General features: G+C 43.8%; 1 long non-coding RNA gene across 1 annotated transcript in view; it reads right to left on the bottom strand.

Moving 5' to 3' along the window:
* LOC142865714 (uncharacterized) overlaps window positions 1-8,742 on the bottom strand; it is a 59,214-nt gene extending 50,472 nt beyond the window's left edge. Inside the window, exons 1-3 of the long non-coding RNA XR_012915868.1 lie at window positions 8,182-8,742; window positions 6,930-7,020; window positions 5,687-5,898 (exon numbers count right to left, since the gene is read on the bottom strand). This is a non-coding gene — a long non-coding RNA (uncharacterized LOC142865714). The remainder of the gene's footprint in view (window positions 1-5,686; window positions 5,899-6,929; window positions 7,021-8,181) is intronic.
* Window positions 8,743-17,777: the final 9,035 nt, after the last annotated feature.

The raw sequence follows: 17,777 nt of genomic DNA, 5'->3' as shown, positions 1-17,777 counted from the left end.
CGCCACCATGCCCGGCTCATTTTTCTTTCTATATATATTAATGGGCCAATTAATTTCTTTCTATTTATAGTAGAGATGGGGTCTTGCTCTTGCTCGGGCTGGTTTGAACTCCTGACCTCGAGCAATCCTCTCGCCTTGGACTCCCAGAGAGCTAGGATTACAGGTGTGCTGGGACTGAGAGAAATTTTTATCTCTCCCTCCCTGCTTATCTCTTTTATTCTGTCTATAGCAGATTATATATACATATATATATATATATATATAAAGAGAGAGAGACAGAGAGAGAGAGAGAGAAATTTTTATCTCTCCCTCCCTGCTTTTTCTGGTAAGTCCCTTTTTCTTAATTTTTTTTTTTTTTGAGACAGTGTCTCACTTTTGATGCCCCGGCTAGAGTACTATCGCATCAGCTTAGCTCACAGCAAATTCAAACTCCTGGGCTCAAATGAGCCTTCTGTCTCAGCCTCCCGAGTAGCTGGGAATACAGGCATGCGCCATCATGCCCGGCTGATTTTTCTTTCTATATATATTACTTGGCCAATAAATTTCTGTCTATTTATAGTAGAGATGGCATCTTGCTCTTGCTGAGTCTGGCTTGAACTCCTGACCTCGAGCAATCCTCCCACCTGGGCCTCCCAGAGAGCAAGCATTTTAGGTGTGTTGGGCCTGAGAGACATTTTTATCACTCCCTCCCTGGTTATTTCATTTATTCTGTCTATAGCAGATATATATATACATACATATATATATATACAGAGAGAGAGAGAGAGAGAGAGATTGACAGAAATTTTTATCTCTCCTTCCTTGCTTTTTCTGTTAAGTCTCTTTTCTTAATTTTTTTTTTTTGAGACAGAGTCTCACTTCTGGTTCCCGGGCTAGAGTGCTATGGCGTCAGCTTAGCTCACAGCAACCTCAAACTTCTGGGCTCAAGTGATCCTTCTCTCTCAGCCTCCGAAGTAGCTGGGACTACAGGCATGTGCAACCATGCATGGCTAATTTTTCTTTCTATATATATTAGTTGGCCAATCAATTTCTTTCTATTTATAGTAGAGATGGGGTCTTGCTCTTGCTCGAGCTGGTTTGAACTCTTGACCTCCAGCAATCGTCCTGTCTCGGCCTCTCAGAGAGCTAGGATTACAGGTGTGCTGGGCCTGAGAGAAATTTTTATCTCTCTTCCCTGCTTATCTCTTTTATTCTGTCTATAGCAGATATATATGTGTGTGTGTGTGTGTGTATATATATATATATATAGAGAGAGAGAGAGAGAGAGAGAAATTTTTATCTCTCCCTCCCTGCTCATCTAGTTTATTCTTCTATAGAAGACATATATATATATATATATATATATATATATATAGAGAGAGAGAGAGAGAGAGAGAGAGGGAGAGAGAGAGAGAGAGAGAGAGAGAGAGAGAGAGAGAGAGAGAGAGAGAAACAGAAATTTTTATCTCTTCCTCCCTGCTTTTTCTGACAAGTACCTTTTTCTTAATTTTTTTTTTTTTTGAGACACAGTCTCAGTTTTGGTGTCGGGCTAGAGTGCTATCGTGGCAGCTTAGCTCACAACAACCTCAAACCCCTGGGCTCAAGTGATCCTTCTGTCTCAGCCTCCCGAGTACCTAGGACTACAAGCATGTGCCACCATGCCCGGCTTATTGTGTGTGTGTGTGTGTGTGTGTGTGTGTGTTTAGTTGGCCAATTAATTTCTTTCTATTTATAGTAGAGATGGGGTCTGGCTCTTGCTCCAGCTGCTTTGAACTCCTGACCTCGAGCAATCCTCCCACCTTGGCCTGTCAGAGAGCTAGGATTACAGTTGTGTTTGGCCTGAGAGAAATTTTTATCTCTCCCTCCCTCCTTATCTCTTTTATTCTGTCTATAGCAGATTTATATATATATATATATATATATAGAGAGAGAGAGAGAGAGAGACAGAGACAGAGAGAGAGAGAGAGACAGAGAAATTTTTACCTCTCCCTCCCTGCTTTTCCTGCTAAGTCCCTTTTTCTTAATTTTTTTTTTTTTTTTTTTTTTTGAGACAGAGTCTCACTTTGTTGTCCAGGCTAGAGTGAGTGCCGTGGCGTCAGCCTAGCTCACAGCAACCTCAAACTCCTGGGCTCGAGTGATCCTTCTGCCTCAGCCTCCCGAGTAGCTAGGACTACAGGCATGCGCCACTATGCCTGGCTAATTTTTTTTTTTATATATATATAACAGTTGGCCAATTAATTTCTTTCTCTTTATAGTAGAGACGGGGTCTCGCTCTTGCTCAGGCTGGTTTTGAACTCGTGACCTTGAGCAATCCTCCCGCCTCGGCCTCCCAAGAGCTAGGATTACATGCGTGAGCCACAGCGCCCGGCCTTAATTTTATTTTTTTTTTTAAGACAATGTCTCACTTTTGGTGCCAAGGCTAGAGTGCTATGGCGTCAGCTTAGTTCACAGCAACCTCAAATTCCTGGGCTCAAGTGACCCTTCTGTCTCAGCCTCCCGAATAGCTAGGACTAGAAGCATGTGCCACCATGCCCGGCTTATTATGTGTGTGTGTGTGTGTGTGTGTGTGTGTGTGTGTGTGTGTGTGTGTGTGTGCTTAGTTGGCATTTAATTTCTTTCTATTTGTAGTAGAGATGGGGTCTTGCTCTTGCTCGAGCTGGTTTGAACTCCTGACCTCGAGCAATCCTCCCACCTCGGCCTCCCAGAGAGCGAGGATTATAGGTGTGCTGGGCCTGAGAGAAATTTTTATCTCTCCCGTTTTGCTTATCCCTTTTATTCTGTCTGTAGCAGATATATATATATATATATATAGAAAGAGAGAGAGAGAGAGAGAGATAAATTTTTATCTCTCCCTCCCTGCTCCTTTTGGTAAGTCCCTTTTCCGTAATTTTTTTATTGGGACAATCCTCACTTTTGGTGCCCGGACAAGAGCCCTCTGGCGTCAGCTTAGCACACAGCAACCTCAAACTCCTGGGCTCATGTGATCCTTCAGTCTCTGCCTCCTGAGTAGCTGGGACTACAGACATGCACCACCATGCACGGCTTATTATGTTTGTGTGTGTGTGTGTCTTTAGTTGGTCAATTAATTTCTTCCTATTTATAGTAGAGATGGTCTAGCTCTTGCTCAGGCTGGATTTGAACTCCTGACCTTGAGAAATCAACCGCCTAGACCTCCCATAGTGCCTGAGAGAAATTTTTATCTCTCCCTCCCTGCTTATCTCTTTTATTCTGTCTATAGCAGATATATATATATATAGAGAGAGAGAGAGAGACAGAGACAGAGAGAGAGAGAGAGAGAGAGAGAGAGAGAGTGAGAGGGAAATTTTTATCTCTCCCTCCCGGCTTTTTCTGGCAAGTCCCGTTTTCTTAATTTATTTATTTATTTAATTAATTATTTATTTATTTATTTTTTGAGACAGAGTCTCACTTTTGGTGCCCCGGCTAGAGTGCTATGGCGTCAGCTTAGCTCAAAACAACCTCAAACTTTAGTGCTCAAGTGATTCTTCTGTCTCATCCTCCCAAGTAGCTGGGACTACAGGCATGCGCCACCATGCCCGGCTAATTCTTCTTTCTATATATATTTCTTGGCCAAACAATTTGTTTCTATTTATAGTAGAGATGAGGTCTTGCTCTTGTGAGGCTGGTTTGAACTCCTGACCTTGAGCAATCCTCCCACCTGGGCCTCTCAGAGAGCTAGGATTACAGGTGTGCTGGGCCTGAGAGAAATTTTTATCTCTCCCTCCCTGCTTATCCCTTTTATTCTGTCTAGAGCATATATATATATATATATATATATAGAGAGAGAGAGAGAGAGAGAGAGAGACAGAGAGAGAGAGAGAAATTTTTATCACTCCCTCCCTGCTCCTTCTGGTAAGTCCTGTTTCCTTAATTTTTTATTGGGACAAGCCTCACTTTTGGTGCCCGGACTAGAGTCCTCTGGCGTCAGCTTAGTGCACAGCAACCTCAAACGCCTGGGCTCATGTGATCCTTCTGTCTCTGCCTCCTGAGTAGCTGGGACTACAGACATGCACCACCATGCCCGGCTTATTATGTTTGTTTGTGTGTGTGTGTGTGTGTGTGTGTGTGTGTGTGTGTGTGTGTGTGTGTTTAGTTGGTCAATTAATTTCTTCCAATTTATAGTAGAGATGGTCTTGCTCTTGCTCAGGCTGGTTTTGAACTCCCGACCTCGAGCAATCCGCCCGCTTCGGCCTCCCAGAGAGCTAGGATTACAGGTGTCCTGGGCCTGAGATCAATTTTATTTCTCCCTCCCTGCTTATCTCTTTTATTCTATTCATAGCAGATATATCTATATCTATATCTATCTATATCTATATCTATATCTATATATATATATATATATATAGAGAGAGAGAGAGAGAGAGAGAGAAATTTTTATCTTTTCCTCCCTGCGTTTTTGGTAAGTCACTGTTTCATAATTTTTTGGGGGGGACAGAGTCTCTTTTGGGGCAAGGACTAGAGTGATATGGCGTCAGCTTAGGTCACAGCAACCTCAAACTCCTGGGGTCAAGTGATCCTTCTGTACAGCCTCCCCAGTAGCTGGGACTACAGGCATGAGCCACCAGGCCCGGCTAATTTTTTCTATATATATTAGTTGGCCAATTAGTTTCTTCCTATTCATATTAGAGACGGGGTCTCGCTCTTGCTCAGGCTGGTTTCGAACTCCCGACCTCGAGCAATCCGCCCGCTTCGGCCTCCCAGAGAGCTAGGATTACAGGCGTGAGCCACCGCGCCTGGCCCTCAAGTGATCCTTTTGTCTAAGCCTCCGGATTAGCTGGGACTACAGACATGCACCACCATGCCCGGCTTATTATGTTTGTGTGTGTGTGTGTGTGTGTGTGTGTGTGTGTGTGTTTAGTTGGTCAATTAATTTCTTTCTATTTATAGTAGAGACGGTCTTGCTCTTGCTCAGGCTGGTTTTGAACTCCTGACTTTGAGCAATCCACCCACATCAGCCTCCCAGAGTGCTAGGATAATAGGCATGGGACACCACGCCCAACCCCTTTTGCTTAATTATTAATTATTATGGTACCTACTATTTGTATAGTTTTCAGGTGAGTGACAGGGTCTGTCTCCCTCTATGGAACATGGTATATTGTATCCTTGGTCACTGCAACCTCAAATACCTGGGCTCCATTGATCATCCTGCCTCATCCTAACGAGTCCCTGGGACTACAGGCGTGTGGCACTATACTTGCCTGATGCTGCTTTTTCCCTCCCTCCCTTCCTGGCAGTACTGTTGAAATTCCCAGTAGTACCTATTCGAATCCCAATTAGCCCCTAGGATGAGTTCAAAAAACAGATCTAAATTTCTGAGGCTATGACCCTAAAAGACATCAGATGAAAAACAAAATGAAAAACAGAAACAAGAACTCCCTCATCCCTGCACTTTGGGAAGCCTGGGTGAGAGGATCGCTGGAGGCCAGGAGTTTGAGGTGGCAGTGAGCTATGAGGATGCCACTGCCCTTTAGCCTGGGAACCAGAGTGAGAGCCTGCCAAAAGAAGAGAAAATAAAAAGGGAGGAGAGAGAGAGAGAGAGATCAATCTATAAATTGCATTTCCTACCCTTTAGGTGACTGGGCCTCAGCAGGGCCATGTGAATTGACAAAGTTTACGTTTCTAACAAATAAAACAGTGCGGTTCAAACTCTCAGTTTTCCAAATAAACATATCCCCCCTACCCACCTTACCTTTCCGTGGAGTCCGTGCTTGGATAGGCAGAGGCGTGGAGTCCGTGCTTGGATAGACAGAGGCGTGAAGTCCGTGCTTGGATAGACAGAGGCGTGGAGTCCGTGCTTGGATAGACAGAGCCAACGGGTGGAGATCCTGGAGTCTGTGCTTTGCAGTCAGTCGAGAGGCACATGGAGCCATTCAAAATTCTTGTGAGGAAAAATACCACGTCCTAGGGAAACAGAGACATTTGCTATGGACAGGTAAAATCAGGAAAAGAAATGAAACGTCTCCTCCTCTGGCAGTGCTTTCTGATCAGATACCGACCCATTCCAGTCACAGATTCAGATACATCCTTTAATGTAAGGGTGGTCAACAAGTCACTCTTTGCACCTTCCCAAGTTCGTGGGATATAGCCTACTTAGGAAGATGATCGCTTCTGGGAAGGCACCAGCCCTACAGAACTACACAAACATAAGAGAAACCCACTCGTCTCTGTTGTGGAAGTCAAGATCAGCTTTTATGAAACCCACTAAATTCACACAAGAAGTAAAATAGGACCATACTGATAGATGCAATTTTAATCTTAGAGCAGAATGCCTGGTACTCCTTGTCGTCTTAGATACTGTCAACAGAAAGCATTCGGTGGAGAAACAATCTCCAGCAGCTTTTCTGCAGAGATGAACTAACCTGTGTGTGTGTGGATGGGGGGGGAGATGATAAATAATGGGGATTGAGGACCAGATAAATGACAAAAAACCCACTTCGTGGTTCCTCAATACAAGCATTCATTTAAAGGGCATACTTGGACACCTAGGTGGAAAGTGCCAGCAGCTCAAAAAAAAAAAAAATATCGCTGTGAGCCCCGGTTAAGATATGGCCATAAGCGCTAGCCCTCGGAAGGCGAAAAGCATATTCACTGTGGCTTACCCCAACGTGGGATGTACAAAGATAACCTTGAGCACCTCCACCGTCCAAAAATATGAACACCTAGCTAGCGATCCGGATCAGATGTAATAGAAAAAAAAAAGCTCCCACAGATACAAGAATGTGAGAAATCCAAAACACTGCAGAATAATTGAAAGAGTTTTATTCTGAGCCCAATGTCCCAGACCATGAACTAGAGAGCTGCACCCAAGAAGCCTTGCGCAAGGGTTCCCATTGGGGTGGGGCGGGTTCTAGTTTAGCTTCATACATTTGAGGGAGACAGGAATGACATGTAAAATCACACATGGATATATGGAATTGACATATTAGTCTTACCTGACAACTGGAAGTGGGGGGAGGGGGATGCCAGGGTGCCGGTTGTACAGGTTTACAGCTGGGTTGAAAGATTCTTTGATTTGTTCTGATGCTGAAAAGAAAAAAAAAAAAAAGATTCTTTGATTTGCAATGAATGAAAGAAATGAACTTCTGCCTAAAGGCTTGGATTGTTTTCAGTTAAGATAAGGATGATTGCTAATCACAGGCCAGCTACCGGACGTTTACCCAAAACTCACGTGCTCTCTAGTGTAGCAAAGAGGGTCTCTTCTTGTCTGGCAGACACTGGAACCAGTAGTTAGGTGTCACCTAGCTGCCACTTTGATCAGACATGGGGATGGGTAAAATCAGGTGATGTTGGGAGCTTAAGATTGGACCCCCCCACCCCAGGTGTGGAGGTTCGCTTTCGAATCTGCTGCAGTGTAACACATGGTTCTTCCTGGGCCTGCCAGCCCTGAGGCAGATCTAGCCTCAGGCGGGTCTCAGTCCACCCCACCCACCCTGTTGTCCCAGTGAGGCGCCCCTCCTGCCACTCCCTCCCTGCCTCCCCTCCCCCACTGTAGGCCTCTGCTCTGGGATTTCTTTTTTTTCTTTTCCTTCTTTCTGTTTTATCTTGGTTTTTTTTTTTTTTTTAGATTTATGGAATATCGTTTAAAAATTTAAATCACAGAATGAATTGCAGAACAACTTGTGGCTTTTTTGTAAGGATCATACAGGACTGCTCACCAAAAAGCTGGGATATGGGCATGCAGTAGTGATCCAGAGGATATATTCCAATGGAATAGCAGACAGATAGAATTTCCCGAAAGCACTAAATATCAGAAAGGCACAGCACTAAATGGCATTCAGACTTCCATTCCCTTGCGTCATGGTGGGCAGCTTAGTTTTTTCCTACTCCCACAGTCTTATTAAAGCCCAACCTAGAAAATGTCTATATCTGATCCAAATCTATGAAGACAATGGAAGGGGGGAACTGGGAGAGGAATACAGGAAAAGGAAGGAAGAAACCAAATAAAGGAGAAGGGGAAAAAGGAGGAGGAGGAGGAGGAGGACGGGGAAAAAACTGCCTCCCCTGCCTCCATGTTACCCAATAATAAATGAAGATTGGCCACTTCCCTCCTCTCCCCCCCTCTACCTATGCGTGGAGGTGTATTGTACAGTTATGGTGCAAAGAAATGTGCAGCTACTTGTAATAATTGAAGAAATGCGGTGTACTAGGTGTCTGTGTGGTGGGACGCCGGTCGAGGGCACTCACCGTGACTGGAGCTCGCAGGGTGGGAGGTGGCACCGGGTGAGTCTGTGAGTTCGTAGTCAGGGCTCAGTGACTGTGGAGGCCTGGCACGTGACCGTCCACTACTGTACGTTTTATAAGCCCTGGACACCTAGGCCATCTTAAATTTATCTTCGGTGTAGGTGGCGGCATCGGGAGCGGCGGCATCGGGAGCAGCAGCGGGAGGGAGCGGCGACATCAGGAGCAGTGGCCGGAGGGAGCGGCGACATCGGAGCGGTGGACAGAGGGGGCGGTGGCATCAGAGCGGTGGACAGAGGGGGCGGTGGCATCGGGAGCGGCGGCCAGAGGGTACGGCGGCGGTGGGAGGTGCGGGAGCAGTCGTCATCTTCTTCATCACCGTCATCGCCTCCATAAAAACACCGAATGACGTCTCTCTATGCACCAAAGGTGGCGGTTGGCCTCCAGATGACAGAGGAGCCTTTCTCTAGGCCGGGTAATCGAGTTCTCCAAGTTTGCGTTTGACCCTGGTGATGACGCGCCCGCCACCTTTATAGCCACGGGGGCGGGGCGGGGGCGGCCCTCCCGCCAAGCCCGCCCTGCCACGCTCCGCGACTCTCGGGCCAGCAACGGTTGAGCCCTGGGGGCTTCCCTCCTGTTTGTCCCTGCTCCTGACTCAGGACCCTCGTGAGGGGTGGGGACAGCATGACGTGCACCTCCCGGCCCCTCCCTAGGATGCCCTTCATTCGGTCTCCCCAAGCGTGTCCCCCGTCAGGGCCTGCCCCTCTCCTCTCGCCACCTCCCCCCAGCCCCGCCACCCCTTTGCCTGCCTCCCGCTCTCTGCCCAGGGCGAAGAAAGGGCCCTCGGTGGTGATGGCGCCGGCAGTGGTGACACTGACTCTCTTGAGAAGAAATGAATGTCTAGCTATTTATTTACACACAGGTGCACACGCCCGGCAAGCAAGCTCCCCATACACACCGCTTATTCTCATTTGGGCCATCTTTCTTCACTGATCTCCACAGAGTCCAGTAGCCCACAAAGTCAATAAGGTCCCCAGAACCACACTCACATCCTCATGGTACTATCCGTTTCTCTCTCTCTCTCTCTCTCTCTCTCTGTATATATATATAAGAATTTCTTTCTAAGGCCGGGCGCGGTGGCTCACGCCTGTAATCCTAGCTCTTTGGGAGGCCGAGGCGGGCGGATTGCTCAAGGTCAGGAGTTCAAAACCAGCCTGAGCAAGAGCGAGACCCCGTCTCTACTATAAATAGAAAGAAACTAATTGGCCAACTGATATATATATATAAAAAAATTAGCCGGGCATGGTGGCTCATGCCTGTAGTCCCAGCTACTCGGGAGGCTGAGGCAGAAGGATTGCTTGAGCCCAGGAGTTTGAGGTTGCTGTGAGCTAGGCTGACACCACGGCACTCACTCTAGCCTGGACAACAAAGCGAGACTCTGTCTCAAAAAAAAAAAAAAAAAAAAAAAAAAAAAAAAAAAAGAATTTCTTTCTAAATATAATTTCTCTCTCTATATATAAATTTCTCTATATATAATTTCTCTCTATATATAAATATAGAGAGAAACAAAGGAAATAAAGGAGGAAATAAAGTCCTCAGATTATATAAATATAAATATAAATATATATATATATATATATATATATATATATATATATAGAGAGAGAGAGAGAGAGAGAGAGAGAGAGAGAGAAATGTTTTTTTTCAGACAGAGTCTCACTTTGTTGCCCAGGCTAGAGTGAGTGCCATGGCGTCAGCCTAGCTCACAACAATCTCAAACGCCTGGGCTCAAGCAATCCTCCTGCCTCAGCCTCCCAAGAGGCTGGGACTACAGGCATGAGCCACCATGCCCGTCTAATTTTTCTTTCTATATATATATATATATTACTTGGCCAATTAATTTCCTTTTGTTTATAGTAGAGATGGGGTCTTGCTCTTGCTCCAGCTGGTTTGAACTCCTGACCTTGAGCAATCCTCAGGCCAACGCCTCTCAGAGACCTAGGATTACAGGTGTGCTGGGCGAAAGAGAAATTTTTATCTCTCCCTCCCTGTTTTTTCTGATAAGTCCCTTTATCTTAATTTTTTTTTTTGAGACAGAATGTGTGGTACTCCTGGTCATCTTAGATACTGTCAACAGAAAGCATTTGGTGGATAAACAATCTCCAGCAGCTTTTCTGCAGAGATGAACCAACCTGTGTATGTTGGGGGGATAAATAATGAGAATTGAGGACCAGATAAATGACTGAAAAAAATACTTCCTCTTTCCTCAATACAAGCATTCATTTAAAGTGTATACCTGTATACCTAGGTGGAAAATGGAAGCAAGCTTTACAAAAAAAAACAAAAATAGCTTTGAGCCCTGTCAGATGGTTGAGACTCTGTCTCAAAAAAAACCAAAAAAAAAAAAAAACATTTAAATCACAGAATGAATTCTAGAACAACTTGTGGCTTTTTATCATAGGCCGAGAACAATGTATTTTCTCTTCCTGTGAATTTTCCTGTCCTGGAAGAAATGCAAAGTTGATCTTGAAGGTTCCCAACCATCTTCCAGTTTCCCTGAGTCAAAAACACGGTGAACACGGTGTATTCGACCGTGTCTCTGTGTGTGTGCACGTGGGTGCCTGTGCTTATTCTTTTTCGGTACCGCACTTTTTGGTCTCAAAATGTCAGCCTTCCTTGGTCATGGACTGAGGATGAACAGACTTAGCCATCGGATTGAAGGGACTTGACTACAGTAACCGGGGTCGGGGAAATTTTATTGATTTGAAGGTAGACATTTCTAAATGAATAGGGTGAGCCCCACATTCCCGCATGGCCTCTGTCAGTGGATAGGTGTCCCGGACGGTCCTCCTGCAGCTTGTTTTGGTAGCTCAACATTGAGGAGACCAAAATAATTCATTTCCCTAATCATCCTAGATGAGTCTGCTGAATTTTTTATGATGTCGTGGAAACATACAAAACACCCTTCCTACTTAACATAGCCGACCGCAAAGTTCCTCCCAGGCACAACTATTTAACATCATGAATTTCACAGTGTAATAGAGGGAATGGTCTGGAGCGAGGGAAAAAAAAATAAAGGACAGAGAGATTTTGTGTCCTTTTAAACCCCCCCCCCCCCGATGTTGGAAACTTGTAGTCTGACCTCTATCCCCAAGAGGAATTAAATATTTTCTTAAAACTCCTGAGCAGTCCCCAGCCCCACAGGCCTTGTTTTTGGCAGAGCTGAGACCAGTGAAATGATTAACCACAATAATGGCTAAAGCGGAGAACCCTCCCTCTATATATTTTTTAACATACTTTTATTTATTTATTTATTTATTTATTTATTTATTCATTTATTCATTCATTCGTTCATTCATTCATTCATGTATTCATGCATGCATTCATTTAATTTTTTGAGACAGAGTCTCACTTTGTGGCCCTGGCTAGAGTGAGTGCCATGGCGTCAGCCTAGCTCATGGCAACCTCATCCGCCTGGGCTCAAGCAGGAACACAAAATGTGTTCCATAAGAATCCAGTATGATGGGAAAACACTTCATTCTCAAAAGAAAAGATTCTCTTCTTCCTGTTATTGGTAGTTCTGAACGTTAGATTTTTTTTTCCCCATGGGGTCAAAAGGTACCTAATATTATGATTTCAAGTGGAAAAATTGGGGACAAAAATTAGGTATTGGCAGTTTTTCCATTTTCATTAGTGTGTGACTTTTTAAAATAAATGCAGGATGTGAAGCAGTAATGCAAGTCAAATGTTTCAGTGAACAAGTTTCAGCAGTTCAACTTTATAACAATTATAAATAAACCTGTTAAATTTTTCTGGACAATGCCAGCATTTGGATTTTTTTAAAACAAGTAAATTTCTTATTGACAGCAACTAAATGGTGTTTGTAGCATTTTTATCATACAGTAGATTCCATCCATTCACTATACTTTTCTGAGTTGTCCTACATGCGAGTACATGTTTTTAATGTTGTCTGTCTTCTGTGCTGTTCCTGTAAGTTTGCTAATAAAATACATTAAACTATGAGAAAAAGAACCCTCCCTTTATGTATTTTTTAACATTTATTTATTTATTTATTCATTCATTCATTCATTCATTCACTCATGCATTCATGCATTAATTTAATGTTTTGAGACAGAGTCTCACTTTGTTCCCCAGGATACAGTGAGTGCCATGTCATCAGCCTAGCTCACGCCAACCTCAACCTCCTGGGCTCAAGCAATCCTCCTGCCTCAGCCTCCAAAGTAGCTGAGACTACAGGCATGCACCACCATGCCCTGCTAATTTTTCTTTCTATATATATTACTTGGCCAATTAATTTCTTTCTATTTATAGTAGAGATGATCTTGCTCTTCCTCAGGCTGGTTTTGAACTCCTGACTTGGAGCAATCCACCTGCCTTGGCCTCCCAGAGTTCTAGGATTATAGGCATGGGACACCACCCCCAAACCCTTTTGCTTCATTTTTAATTATTAGGGTACCTAATATTTGTATAGTTTTCGGGTGAGTGACAGGGTCTGTCTCCCTCTATCGAACATGGTACACTGCATCCTTGGTCACTGCTACCTCAAACACCTGGGCTCCATCGATCCTCCTGTCTCAACCTCAGGAGTCGCTGGGACTATAGGCGTGTGCCACCATACTCGCCTGATGGTGCTTCTTCCCTCCCTCCTTTTCTCTCTCTCTCTCTCATTAATTTCTTTTATTTCGAATATTTTACTCTGGAAACAGATGTTGGGCACTCAAGTGACAACACTGGAATTTCTTACCCTCCTGGATATTCACACAGGCTCAGAGGAGGCCATAAAAAAAAACACAAAAAGGGATACTGAGCCTATAAGGTATGCCTAGCACCCGAATTGTACGTTCTCTTGCCTTTTCACACATGAGTAACACACAACAGCAAAGAATGGACACAGGCTTCCAAAAGGCTTGTCTGGGCCCCCTTTTCCTTCTTAACCTTAGGAGACCTTAATTATTTGTGCCCAGATCTGATGTTCAAATTATCCTCGTGGCGAAAGCGTTTGCGTGGCACGTGATAGGGAAAGAAGAGTACACCACCCGAATAGATGAGAAGGAATGGCAGTACTGCTGAAATTCCCAGTAGCACCTTTAGAATCCCAATTAACCCCTAGGATGAGTTCAAAGAACATGTCTACATTTCTGACGCTATGACCACAAAAGACATTAGAAGGAAAAAAAAAAACGAAAAACCAAAACAAGAACTCCATCATCCTAGCAGTTGGGAAGCCTGGGTGAGAGGATCACTGGAGGCCAGGAGTTTGAGGTGGCAGTGAGCTATGATGATGCCACTGCCCTTTAGCCTGGGAACCAGAGTGAGAGCCTGCCAAAACAAGAAAAAAGAAAAGAAAAGGGGGGGGGAGAGAAAGATGAATCTATCCATTGCATTTAATACCCTTTTGGTGAATGAGCCCCAGCAGGGCAATGTGAATTGACAAAGTTCACGTTGCTAACAAATAAAACGGTGGGGTTCAAAGTCTCAGTAAAGCATATCACCCTACCAACCATACTGTGCCACCTCTGAGAGTATATACCCCACAGAGGAGAGCCGTGGAGGCCGTGCTTGGATAGACAGAGCCAACGGGTGGACATCATGGAGTCTGTGCTTTTCAGTCAGTCTAGGGGTACCTGGAGCCATTCAAGCTGCTTGTGAGGAAAAATAGGGAAACAGAAACATCTGCTATGGCCAGGTAAAATTTAGGAAAAGAAATGAAACGTCTCCTCCTCTGGCAGTGCTTTCTGGTCAGATACCAACCCCTAAGAGTCACAGATTCAGATACATCCTGTAATGGAAGCGTGGTGGACAAGTCACTCTTTGCAACTTTCCCAAGTCCCTGGGATATAGCCTACTTAGGAAGATGATCGATTCAGGGAAGGCACCAGCGCTACAGAACTACACAAACACGACAGAAACCCACTGGTCTCCGTTGTGAAAGTCAAGATCAGCTTTTATGAAACCCACTGAACCCACACAAGAAGTAAAATAGGACCATACTGATAGATGCAATTTTAATATTAGAGCAGAATGCCTGGTACTGCTTGTCATTTTAGATACTGTCAACAGAAAGCATTTGGTGGATAAACAATCTCCAACAGCTTTTCTGCAGAGATGAACCAACCTGTGTGTGTGTGGGGGGGGAGATGAGCCTAGCTCACAACAATCTCAACCGCCTGGGCTCAAGCAATCCTCCTGCCTCAGCCTCCCAAGAGACTGGGACTACAGGCATGGGCCACCATGCCCGTCTAATCTTTCTTTCTATATATACATATTACTTGGCCAATTAATTTCTTTCGATTTATAGTAGAGATGGGGTCTTGCTATTGCTCTTGCTGGTTTGAACTCCTGACCTTGAGCAATCCTCAGGCCAACGCCTCTCAGAGACCTAGGATTACAGGTGTGCTGGGCGTAAGAGAAATTTTTATCTCTCCCTCCCTGTTTTTTCTGATAAGCCCCTTTATCTTAATTTTTTTTTGAGACAGAATGTGTGGTACTCCTTGTCATCTTAGATACTGTCAACAGAAAGCATTTGGTGGATAAACAATCTCCAGCAGCTTTTCTGCAGAGATGAACCAACCTGTGTATGTTGGGGGGATAAATAATGAGGATTGAGGACCAGATAAATGACTGAAAAAAAATACTTCCTCTTTCCTCAATACAAGCATTCTTTTAAAGGGTATACCTGTATACCTAGGGGGAAAATGCAAGCAAGCTTTACAAAAAAAAACAAAAATCGCTGTGAGCCCCGTCACAGGGTTGAGACTCTGTCTCAAAAAAAAGCAAAACAAACCAACAAAAAAAATTTAAATCACAGAATGAATTCTACAACAACTTGTGGCTTTTTATCATAGGCCGAGAACAATGTATTTTCTCTTCCTGTGAATTTTCCTGTCCTGGAATAAATGCAAAGTTGATCTTGAAGGTTCCCAACCATCTTCCAGTTTCCCTGAGTCAAAAACACGGTGAACACGGTGTATTCGACCGTGTCTCTGTGTGTGTGCACGTGGGTGCCTGTGCTTATTCTTTTTCGGTACCGCACTTTTTGGTCTCAAAATGTCAGCCTTCCTTGGTCATGGACTGAGGATGAACAGACTTAGCCATCGGATTGAAGGGACTTGACTACAGTAACCGGGGTCGGGGAAATTTTATTGATTTGAAGGTAGACATTTCTAAATGAATAGGGTGAGCCCCACATTCCCGCATGGCCTCTGTCAGTGGATAGGTGTCCCGGACGGTCCTCCTGCAGCTTGTTTTGGTAGCTCAACATTGAGGAGACCAAAATAATTCATTTCCCTAATCATCCTAGATGAGTCTGCTGAATTTTTTATGATGTCGTGGAAACATACAAAACACCCTTCCTACTTAACATAGCCGACCGCAAAGTTCCTCCCAGGCACAACTATTTAACATCATGAATTTCACAGTGTAATAGAGGGAATGGTCTGGAGCGAAGGAAAAAAAAATAAAGGACAGAGAGATTTTGTGTCCTTTTAAAACTCCCCCCCCCATGTTGGAAACTTGTAGTCTGACCTCTATCCCCAAGAGGAATTAAATATTTTCTTAAAACTCCTGAGCGGTCCCCAGCCACACAGGCCTTGTTTTTGGCAGAGCTGAGACCAATGAAATGATTAACCACAATAATGGCTAAAGCGGAGAACCCTCACTCTATGTATTATTTAACATACTTTTATTTATTTATTTATTTATTTATTTATTTATTTATTTATTCATTTATTTATTCATTCGTTCATTCATTCATTCATGTATTCATGCATGCATTCATTTAATTTTTTGAGACAGAGTCTCACTTTGTGGCCCTGGCTAGAGTGAGTGCCATGGCGTCAGCCTAGCTCATGGCAACCTCATCCGCCTGGGCTCAAGCAGGAACACAAAATGTGTTCCATAAGAATCCAGTATGATGGGAAAACATTTCATTCTCAAAAGAAAAGATTCTCTTCTTCCTGTTATTGGTAGTTCTGAACGTTAGATTTTTTTTTTCCCCATGGGGTCAAAAGGTACCTAATATTATGATTTCAAGTGGAAAAATTGGGGACAAAAATCAGGTATTGGCAGTTTTTCCATTTTCATTAGTGTGTGACTTTTTATAAATAAATGCAGGATGTGAAGCAGTAATGCAAGTCAAATGTTTCAGTGAACAAGTTTCAGCAGTTCAACTTTATAACAATTATAAATAAACCTGTTAAATTTTTCTGGACAATGCCAGCATTTGGATTTTTTTAAAACAAGTAAATTTCTTATTGACAGCAACTAAATGGTGTTTGTAGCATTTTTATCATACAGTAGATTCCATCCATTCACTATACTTTTCTAACTGAGTTGTCCTACATGCAAGTACATGTTTTTAATGTTGTCTGTCTTCTGTGCTGTTCCTGTAAGTTTGCAAATAAAATACATTAAACTATGAGAAAAAGAACCCTCCCTTTATGTATTTTTTAACATTTATTTATTTATTTATTCATTCATTCATTCATTCATTCATTCATTCATGCATTCATGCATTAATTTAATGTTTTGAGACAGAGTCTCACTTTGTTCCCCAGGATACAGTGAGTGCCATGTCATCAGCCTAGCTCACGCCAACCTCAGCCTCCTGGGCTCAAGCAATCCTCCTGCCTCAGCCTCCAAAGTAGCTGGGACTACAGGCATGCACCACCATGCCCTGCTAATTTTTCTTTCTATATATATTACTTGGCCAATTAATTTCTTTCTATTTATAGTAGAGATGATCTTGCTCTTCCTCAGGCTGGTTTTGAACTCCTGACTTGGAGCAATCCACCTGCCTTGGCCTCCCAGAGTTCTAGGATTATAGGCATGGGACACCACCCCCAACCCCTTTTGCTTAATTTTTAATTATTAGGGTACCTAATATTTGTATAGTTTTCGGGTGAGTGACAGGGTCTGTCTCCCTCTATCAAACATGGTACACTGCATCCTTGGTCACTGCTACCTCAAACACCTGGGCTCCATCTATCCTCCTGTCTCAACCTCAGGAGTCGCTGGGACTATAGGTGTGTGCCACCATACTTGCCTGACGCTGCTTCTTCCCTCCCTCCTTTTCTCTCTCTCTCTCATTAATTTATTTTATTTCGAATTTTTTACTCTGGAAACAGATGTTGGGCACTCAAGTGACAACACTGGAATTTCTTACCCTCCTGGATATTCACACAGGCTCAGAGGAGGCCATAAAAAAAACACAAAAAGGGATACTGAGCCTATAAGGTATGCCTAGCACCCGAATTGTACGTTCTCTTGCCTTTTCACACATGAGTAACACACAACAGCAAAGGATGGACACAGGCTTCCAAAAGGTTTGTCTCGGGCCCCTTTTCTTTGTTAACCTTAGGAGACCTTAATAATTTGTGCCCAGATCTGATGTTCAAATTATCCTCGTGGCCAAAGCGTTTGCGTGGCACGTGAAAGGGAAAGAAGAGTACACCACCCGAATAGATGAGAAGGAATGGCAGTACTGCTGAAATTCCCAGTAGCACCTTTAGAATCCCAATTAACCCCTAGGATGAGTTCAAAGAACATGTCTACATTTCTGACGCTATGACCACAAAAGACAT

Source organism: Microcebus murinus, chromosome 31 (assembly GCF_040939455.1).
Source record: "Microcebus murinus isolate Inina chromosome 31, M.murinus_Inina_mat1.0, whole genome shotgun sequence".
Classification (NCBI taxonomy): domain Eukaryota; kingdom Metazoa; phylum Chordata; class Mammalia; order Primates; family Cheirogaleidae; genus Microcebus; species Microcebus murinus.
Note: the sequence above shows the minus strand (reverse complement) of the source record. Positions and strands in the feature narration are given on the sequence as shown.